The following is a 10,431-nucleotide window of genomic DNA, read 5'->3' on the forward strand; positions in this document are numbered from 1 at the left end:
ATCAGCCATCATTGGGAAGAGAGGCCCCTTGGTCTTGTAAACTTTATATGACCCAGCACAGGGGAAGGCCAGGGCCAAGTAGTGGGAGTGGGTGGGNAGGGGAGCAGGGGCGGGGGTGGGGTATAGGGAACTTTCGGGATAGCATTTGAAATGTAAATAAAGAAAATAATAATAAATAAATTAAAAAAAAAGAATCTGCTACCAGAAAATCCAGACTAGATAATACCTCCTCAAAACTGACTTACAAGCTGCAAAGGGTGCCAGCGTTCCTTTAATTATCTTTTCAAGACTTGTTGAGGATCATTAAATTCCATTAATTTCTTAACAGGAGGCAAAGCAAGAGCACACGCATAGCAAATTACTATTGATTAAGCACCAATCACAAGACAAAGCAAATCTGAGACTATAAACTATACAGCTATTATTTTATTTTTTTTTCTGAGATAGGGTTACATGTAGCCCAGGCTTACTCAAACTCAAAACATAGCCAGGACTGAACTGTGAACTCTTGATCTTCCTGTCTCTACCTCCCAAATATTGAGGTTATAGGCAGGTGTATGTGTGCACACACACAACAGAACTCAACAACAAAAAGATGCATTTCAAATGGTCAGAGCGAGGGGTATGACTCTGTAGCTAAAACACAAGAACCTGGGTTCAGATCCCAAACATGGCCACACAAAGTAGGATGTGTGCGAATATAATCCCAGAGCTCCTACTGTGAGAAACAGAAAAAGCTGTAAAAATCTGAGAGCCAGCCAATGTGGTGTGCACAGTGGTGAACAACAAAAGACAACAAGTAGATGCAAAAAAGTTATCAGATGGCTTTACTTTTATTACTCATTTCGTCAAGTTTTACTTAAATTTAAATTTAGTCGCTTTTTTTCACATTTGTCACACCAGTAGACTCATGTACCCTCAAGAGCAAAGACCACATCTTTTTCTCTTTGCCGTCTCCAGTGCAAACAAGAGTGTTAGTAGACAGTGATCCAAATGTTTATAGAATGAATATGTGAATGACTATATATTTCAGGGGACGGCATATTGGAAACCAAGCTATGTTCAGCAGAGTTCAACACTGGTGCTGGGCTGCCAAGGGACCTTTTCTCTTTATTCTTCCTCATGTCACAGTTAAAAATTTGTAGCAACAGCTCATCTTTCTCCTGCAGTGACATTTGTAGGATGGATGCATGACCTAATCAAGACAATGAGATGTAAGAGGGAGTCCATTAGTCTCTGGACTGTATTGTGCTTTAAATGTCTCAACTTGAGTTATGTCAGTCATCTGCTAGTACCTGACACCAAAGTCAGAATTCTGAGGAAGGCAAGTAGAAAGACAGAAAGACAGAAGATCTTGATTCTTATCAACATGGCTAAGGGGTCATTAACCAACCCTGGAGTTGTCCTAGCCAAGGACTTATGATCAACCCTACTATTTACAACCCTTAAGAGTTAAATGTTTTGTTTCTTCCAGATGAAAGGCTCCTGAGGAGGTTCATGAATGGATTGATTATATGTGTGTATGAGAGAGGGTGCAGCTGTGTTGTTTTCTTTTTCCTTCATTAAAAGCCTGTGGAGGTCAGGCATGGTAATACATGTCTTTAATCCCAGCACTCAGGAGGCAGAGGCAGATGTAGCTCTGTAAGTTTGACTCAGCCTAGTCTACATAGCAAGATCCAGGCCAGCCAGGGCTATGCAATGAGACCATCTCTCAAAAACAAACAAACAAACAACAAAATACCTACCTACCTAAACAAGAAGCCTATGGAAGATGTGAAGAGAAGGCATCGCTTTGCTTATGGAAAAGCCCTGCATGGAGCCCTCTGCCTTCTGACAGAACAAAAGTGGCCATTGAACAGCCAGGGCATGTGAGTCAGACAATTCTGTGTGCAAAGCAAGTTATTCCAATATGTAAATTGCAATTATATTTTTTCTTTTTCAAATTCTACTATTATTATTATTATTTAGAACACTCTTCATATGTAGATCTGGCTGCCTGGAACTTGCTATTTAGACCAGGTTTACCTCACACTCACAGAGCTCCACCTGCCTCTGCTTTCTGGGTGCTGTGATTAAAAGTATGTACCACCGGGCTGGTGAGATGGCTCAGTGGGTAAGAGCACCCGACTGCTCTTCCAAAGGTCCTGAGTTCAAATCCCAGCAACCACATGGTGGCTCATAACCATCTGTAACAAGATCTGACACCCTCTTCTGGAGTGTCTGAAGACAGCTACAGAGTAATTATATATAATAAATAAATAAAGTTTAAAAAAAAAAAAAAAAAAAACAACCAAAAAAAAAAAAAAAAAGTATGTACCACCATACTCAGCTTACACACTAACTTTGATGGTCTCATATCTGGACAACAGATATAGTGTGTATAGTATGTCAAGTGAAGCCAGGAAGACAGAAAGTAGGATGGCCGATATGAAAATATATTATTTTAGCCAGGCAGTGGTGGTGCATGCCTTTAATCCCAGAACTTGGGAGGCAGAGGCAGGCGGATTTCTGAGTTCGAGACCAGTCTGGTCTACAGAGTGAGTTCCAAGATAGCCAGGGCTGTACAGAGAAACCCTGTCTCGAAAAACCAAAAAAGAAAAGAAAATATCTTATTTTGACTGCCTTTTTTCAGCTCTCTATGGTGTGAACTTTCTATGGTGTTCCCTGGTGTTTCACACTCCTGGGCCTTTCTGGGGCTCTCTGAGCCAACTGGCCTGCTTCTTGTTATTTTCCCCTTTAGTAAGCACTTTCCACACCCTATTTAGCCAGTTACTTCTGCTTAGTCTTCGTTTCTCAAGGTAAAATAGTATGGCTCTTGGGTAGAGATGTCAGAGTCTGAGTCTGTCAATTGAATTATTTGAACACATTTTTGGAATACTTTCACAAAAGAAATGAGGTGGAAATTCTTTTAATTCATCACCTTTGAGCTGCAACTTTGTTCAGATTTCTCTCCAAGATGTTCTTGCTCATTACCTCATTGGATACTTTGAGCTCTGATCTTTATAAGGATTTTGAGGTCTTATTTATTTATTTATTTATTTATTTTCTTTTTTTTTTAAGATTTATTTTATTTATTTATTATATGTAATTACACTGTAGCTGTTTTCAGACACACCAGAAGAGTGTGTCAGATCTCATTACAGATGGTTGTGAGCCACCATGTGGTTGCTGGAATTTGAACTCAGGACCTTCGGAAGAGCAGTCGGGTGCTCTTACCCGCTGAGCCATCTCACCAGCCCTATTTATTTAGTTTTGAGATAGGGTTTCACTACCTAGCCCTGGCTGGCCCAAACTCACTATATATAAACCAGGGTGGTCTTTAATTCAAGACGGTCTGTGAAAACCTGCACCACTATGCTGGCCTGCCTTTTGATTTTCATGTTCATCTGTGTCGTTCAGATGTATACAGGCTTTTTCCTGGCTGCAGTTCTGCTGCTGGTATTTCAGTGCAGCAGTGCAGCAGTGCTGTGCTTGCCCTCCTGTCCAACAGCGCTGTGCTCTTTCTATAAACAGCAGTGAAAGCAGTTGTTCTCTTCCACTCCGAGAGCCAGCATCTCTGAGTTGCAGGTGGGGTGACTCATCCTCCTGGATGTCTCTTTTATTTTATTTTATTTGCTGGGGAGGATGCAGGGAGAGGAGCTCCAGTGACGTGTCTGGCTTTACATGCTCTGGCCCTCATATAATGAGGAGCATCCCTGCTTGCAATGGCAAAACCTGAAAGCAACAGCCCACTTCTCAGACTTGAAAAATCACATTATTCATAACAGGGCCATGAGTCACATGAACAGAACAAAATGGAATGATCAAAAATAGATTTTGTAGATCAATCTGTAGCAAAAAATAACTTTGTAGCTATGAATTAGCTATAATTACAGGAAAGATCATTCCATTTAAGTTCTATCACCCTCTCCTTCATGTTGGCTAGATAATGTTTTTAAACATGTGTGTGTGTGTGTGTGTGTGTGTGTGTGTGTGTGTGTGTGTTGCCTGTATGTGTGTCTTTGTGGCATTTGCATACCTCATGCCTGGAGAAGCCAGAAGAGGGCATCAGATCCCCTGGAACTAGAGTTACAGACAGTTGTGAGATTCCATATGGATGCTGGGAATTGAGCCCAGGCCCTTTGGAAGAGCAGTCAGTGCTCTTAACTGCTGAGCCCAGCTCTCCAACTCCGACTAAATAATTTTATTCTTCTCTCATGGTACATAGTTACAGGATACTCTTCAGGTCAATATATTTGAAAAACAGCAATTTGAGTTTTTTTTTTTTTGTTGTTGTTGTTCCTTTGTTTTTTTTCTCATTGGGCTTCTGTTTGTTCATTTTGACACTAGGGATTGGACCAGGATCTCATGCATGCTAAGCACTGACAAAAGGCTTTAATATTAGGTACTCTGGGTTTTCTTGGTTTGGTTCTTTTGAAATGAGACACCTGAAATACACTTTATATATTAATTGAACTCTTTTAATTGGCCTCCTTGAGTTATTGAGCATCCTTTGTTTGTTTGTTTGTTTCGAGACAAGGTTTCTCTGTGTAGCCCTGGCTGTCCTGGAACTCACTTTGTAGACCAGGCTGGCCTCGAACTCAGAAATCTGCCTGCCTCTGCCTCCCGGGTGCTGGGATTAAAGGCATGTGCCACCATGCCCAGCTACATCCTTTATTTTTTATGCTGTTTATTGAACCACTAGTATTTGTAGTAATGATTATAATAATCTGGAGGATGGGTTAGAAAGGAATTTGATGGAATTTGAATTTGAATTCCTGCCAGAGCTATTATTTGTTTCAAATATGGGCAATATGATTTTGGTCTTTTTACCTGGATATTTTTTCTTTCTACTGATTTCTTGCCTTTATAAGAGCAATAAAATTTTTTTAGGGAGTAGTAAACATGAAAAGGCAGTTCCATCTTGGCAACTATTACTGTGTTTTAGATATGCACATATCAGATGCATAACATGCAAAAAACTATGTGAGGGCTTTGCAAATCTAAAAATGACAATTTCATCTCTTATAGTAACAAAGCAATGCAGACATTGTTACATATAAGGATCTATGTAGTTTTACTAAAAAAAAGTCCAGAGAAAGGCCAGTTTCAGAGTTCATACATTAATTCCTGATGCCCCTGGCCTCCCTGATTAGTTGTCATCAATGGGTTGATGTTTTAAACTCAGAGTTAACATATGAGCTGTACACAGTTCACAAGAGCTGTATTAAATATAATTATTATGCTCATGAACAGTCACATCCAAAGGCAGAAAAACAGATATTCTACAACTGTACTTTTTCATTAAGAAATAAAGTTTTTCTTTTCCTCAAAAACTTCTTTATCAATGCTTTCATCTCTGACTGCTTCAGACTGTGTCATGTGCCTGTACCTTAGCTGAAAAAAAGTGTGTTTCCAGGCAGTGGTGGCACATGCCTTTAATCCCAGCACTTGGGAGGCAGAGGCAGGCAGATCTCTGAGTTCGAGGCCAGCCTGGTCTACAGAGTTAGTTCCAGGACAGCCAGGGCTACACAGAGGAACCCTGACTTGAGAAACCAAAAACAAACAAACAAAAAACAACCCCCCCCAAAAAAAACCTAAGTGTGTTTTGTTTATTCCAAGGTGGGCAATTAGTAGTGTCTACAACAAGGTCACTGATGTGGAGCGCATGCCTCTAATTCTAGCACTTGGTAGACTGAAGCAGGGGAGCATGAGTTTCAGGCTTACCTGGGCTACACACACAAAACCCTCTTTCTCAAAAACAGAAATGACAGTCCTGTTTCAAGAAATTTTTTAGCCAGGCATGGGGAAACATGCCTTAATTCTAGCACTGGGAAAGCAAAGGTATGTGGATGAGTTCAAAGCCACACTGAACTACATACCGCAAGACCTTGTCTTTAGAAAAAAGAAAAGAAAATGTCTCTCTCAGTGAAGGTGAGTTATACTTTTATTACAATTTCTTTATAAGATTCCTGAACATACATACAGATAGATCTCCAATTACTTTAAATTAATCAAAGAAGCTGCCCTAGGTAATTCTGAATTTGCACCTACCACGCTAAGCCCATTTCCTTCTACTGCTTCTAGGTTTTAGTTATGAACTCTGTTCTGGACATCTTTTGCACAAATAGGAAATAGTATCAATTACACATTTTTGGCTGATATTCTCTTTCTAACAAAATGTTTTTACCCTTCCTCCAATGTTAAAAATCCTATTCATTCTTTTAAGACAGTAAAATAATTAATTCTCTCTCTCTCTTTTTTTTTGTTTGTTTTGTTTTTGAGACAGGGTTGCTTGTGTAGTCCTGGCTGTCCTGGAACTCACTCTGTAGACCAGGCTGGCCTCGAACTCAGAAATTCGCCTGTCTCTGCCTCCCAAGTGCTGAAATTAAAGACATGAGCCACCACATCTGGCTATAATTAATCCTCATTTACCTTATTTATTCAGCAAATATCTGTTGCATGATTACTGTGTATTAAACATTTTTCAAAAGTTAGGGTACAATACATGAATTCTGTTCCTATGGAGATTAAAGTCAGGGAAAACCAAGAACTAGCAGTGCCAGTTAAGTGAGGAGGGAAAGGACAGGTGGGGAGGCTTGCTTGTAGTCTGCTGGGAAGGGAAGCCGAAGGGAAGGCGTCTCGATGGTTCTTCAGTGGACTGAATGTGTCTGTCCAAAATATTAATATGGCAATCCTGATTCCCACTTTAGTACCAGGTGTATGAACCAGGGAGCTTATTAGGCCAGAGGGGTGGAGTCACCAAGAAACGAATGAGTGTCTTTATAAAGGCCTGGAGTGCATAGTAAGCCCCTGTCTTAAAAGTCCCAAATGTGTGGTGTGTGTGTGTGTGTGTGTGTGTGTGTGTGTGTGTGTGTGTGTGTTTAAAGATACAAAATACAGACCTCTAGTTCCTTCTTATCCAAAGTAATTTTTCCACTTGTTGAACCCATACTATCTTTTAGATTATTAAGATTGCTATGGCTAGCCAGGCCATGGTGGTGCATGCCTTCAATCCCAGCACTCTGGAGGCAGAGGCAGGCAAATCTCAGTGAGTTCTAGGCCAGTCTGGTCTACAGAGTGAGTACCAGGATAGCCAGGGATACATGGAGGCACCCTGTCTTGGGAAAAAAAAAAAAACAAGAAAGAAAGAAAGAAAGAAAGAAGAAAAGAAAGAACTCAAGATGGGCTGAGGATACTCTTGATTCTATGTTATGTTTAGTACTCTATCCTTGAGTTAGGGGAACCTTTGAAAGCAAAACATATGTCTTACAGTGTACTTGATAAACATGAAAGAGGCTTCAGAGGAAAATGAAGCCATGCATGCATCAGTGTAAAACCGAAGCTTAGTTGCATGCACCTGAGTCCTATTTCCTTTGCAGCTAGAGGCAAAATTGCTTGAATTTTGGTTTAACCAGGACAACACAGAGAGATCCAGGTAGACAGAGCAGAGGGAAAAAGGGAGAGAAGTGACAAAAGAGGAGGCATCAAACTTGATAAGGCATGAAACGCTTGAGGTCTGAATTGTGTTGTATTAGTCCTCTCTTCCTAACAGCCCAGTTGTTTGGTGACTACAGAAACAAAGCAGCAGGAAGGAATTGATTCACAAAGTTCTGGAGGAAGTACAAAGTAGTTTGACTCCTCAGATGTCACTCTAAAGGCTATTTCAGGAAACAATGAAAACCTTGTACCCAGCAGAGAAAAAGCCACTCTCACTTTTGTTTGCAAAACCCTTTGAGAAATAGTTTTTTGTTACTGCTCTTTGTGTGCTAGGATTCTAGGTATACTGTTGGGGGTGTCCTATCTGACCTGATAAGCTACACTTGTACAATCAAGACAACAACTTCAATGACTTCATCTTCTTCCTCCTCCTCTTCCCTTTTTCCTCCTCCTCCTTCCCCTCTTTCTGAGACAATGTCTTCTGCTGAAATTCAGACTTGACTGAGATTAATTACGTAACCCAAGCTAGAACTCCTGCTAGGACCATAGGTATGAACTACTAGACTTGGCTAATTTTGTGTTTGAGACAAGGTTTTGCTTTGGAGTCACTCTAGGCTGGTCAGAAACTCTCCATCATCCAGTACCAGCTTCTACTGTGGTTTTAAAATGCAAATATTTATTTATGTTATGACCCAGTTTTTCCTTTTCCTTTTTAGATATACATTCAAGAATTCCACCACTTGTTTGAGAGGAACTGCAGGGAAATTTTTCTTGGTAATTCTTTATTACTGATTGATTAACTTAGTGTTAAGATTAAACGCAAGACTTTATTATGCAAAGGAAGCACTGTACCCCTGAGCTATTCCTAGCCCCAGAGAGTACATTTGGATAGAGAAGGTTCTGAGATATAGTTGTGTCATTGGTAGGTCAAACTAGACGACACTATCAGAACTTGTTTCTTCTCCTAATTTATCCATCTGTGAGTCGTCCTGCATTTGATAAGGCACTTGTTTGATCTTGTCAATAACATGTAAAAGTATTTTGTGTAGAAGATACTGTACATAACGTTTGATGTTTTTACTTGTACATTTTTATTTATATTTTCAAAGTATTTTTGACAAGATCTTATTTAGCTCGGGCTGGCCTCAAACTCACCTATGTAGTTACGTATGATCTTGAACTCCTGTCTCTGCTCCTCATTACTGAGATTACGGATGTGAGTTTGGATGTCTTCAAAAGGGTTTTAATATGGCTGGACAGAGATAACTTTTTTAGATATTGTCCCATGAAATGTTGAAGAATGGCAAAAATTGTGCAGATGCCAAATTCTCTAATTCAATGGCACCTAACTTGTTTTTTATCTTCTATGAATAGACTTTATTTAGAACTCTTTTCCCTCCTTTGATATAAGGTTTCATGCAGCCTAACTTTGATATGTAGCTCAGCTGGCCTTAAATTTATGATCCTCTAACCTCTATCTCTCAAGTGTTACGATTATGGGCATGCACTACCATGTGTCCTACCGAGTAGATTAGGGTCTCTCTCTCTCTCTCTCTCTCTCTCTCTCTCTCTCTCTCTCTCTCTCTCTCTTTCTCAGCAGGACCTCACTCTGTGTCTTAACTAAGCTGGAAATAACTCTGTAGCCCAGGTTTGCCTGGCCCTGAGAGCAACACTCTGCTTTAGCTTCCTGAGGGTTGGGATTACAGATGTGAAGCACTAAATAGAGAATAACTAGATTTACAAAGGCCATTAAAGAAGTTCCTATATACTACTCCAGACTCCTCTATTAACAGCTTACTTTAATAGGACTTAAATGTTATAATAAATCCATCAGTACAAAATGCTGTTATTAACTAAAATTCATGTTATACTCAAATTAGTTTGTCTTTGTCTGATACTCTTTTTAGGGATCCCATTCAGATGAAAACTTACATTTAATTATATGTTATGTAATTGACCACATTATGCTTAGTTCATGTTTTTTTATGGCATTCACCTTTATCTTATTGGATCTCAAATCAGGTTGACAATTGGAAATGCTTCGGATGGCTAATTTAAGGAAGCCCCACTCAAGCATGTCCAGAAGTGCTGCTTTAAGGGGAAAGGATGATCTTTGAAATACTCCTTCCGCAGATTTGTGATTTTGTTGAGGCAGCCCTCTGGTATGTCGTATGACCTTTTCCAAAGCTGCACCGCTATTATTTCTTATCTGTAATATGAGGGGTTTGGTTTATATGATATCTAAGCCCATTTCTAGCTCGTAGAAGATGGTCATCATCTGATGTTATGGGCACCTAAAACAACGGCCACTCAACAGAGGATCACGCCAACAGACACTAGGGAATTAGATGGCTAACAATAAGGAGGTAGCAGAGGTTCAAATAAAACCTTGACTCCATTACATGACTACGTGGATTTTGCAAGTCATTTCCTTCTGTTGGGCTCCAATTTCCTCACCCACAAAATGGAGAGGACTCCTGGTGTTTCTGGTATTTATGAAACTCCACGGAGTAACGGTGAGAAATCTATCTACGAAGACGCCAAGCAAGGAATTACATTTAGAAGGATAGGGCAAACGGGTGAAGGGCTGAAGTGAGGAAGGACCGGCGACGCTAAGGGTTTAGCACCTACAACACACCTTTGAGCGACCCAACCCCACCCACGCATCGCTGCGGTCATTCCACCTTGGTTCCGGCTCCGCCTCCGTCCCACCTTCTTTTCCCTCCTCCCTCCTCCAATCGCCTCGCGTCGCGCCACACTTCCTATGGCCGCCAGGACCCTACACCTTCCTCCGCGCGAGAGTCGCGCGCGCTCTCGCGCCGCCACCTCACTTAGCAGCTGCCTGCCCTCCGCTTTTTCTGATTGGCTCGACTTGTCAGTGACGTAAGCGTTCTTCCCTCCCCCCCCCCCTTGCCTTCCCGGAACTCGGTCCCGCCTCCTCCCGGCTTCTCCAGACGCCAGCCGAAACCTGATCGGCCCCTTTCTCCGCGGCACGGGAGGAGCCGGGATTGC

Source organism: Mus pahari, chromosome 1 (assembly GCF_900095145.1).
Source record: "Mus pahari chromosome 1, PAHARI_EIJ_v1.1, whole genome shotgun sequence".
NCBI lineage: Eukaryota > Metazoa > Chordata > Mammalia > Rodentia > Muridae > Mus > Mus pahari.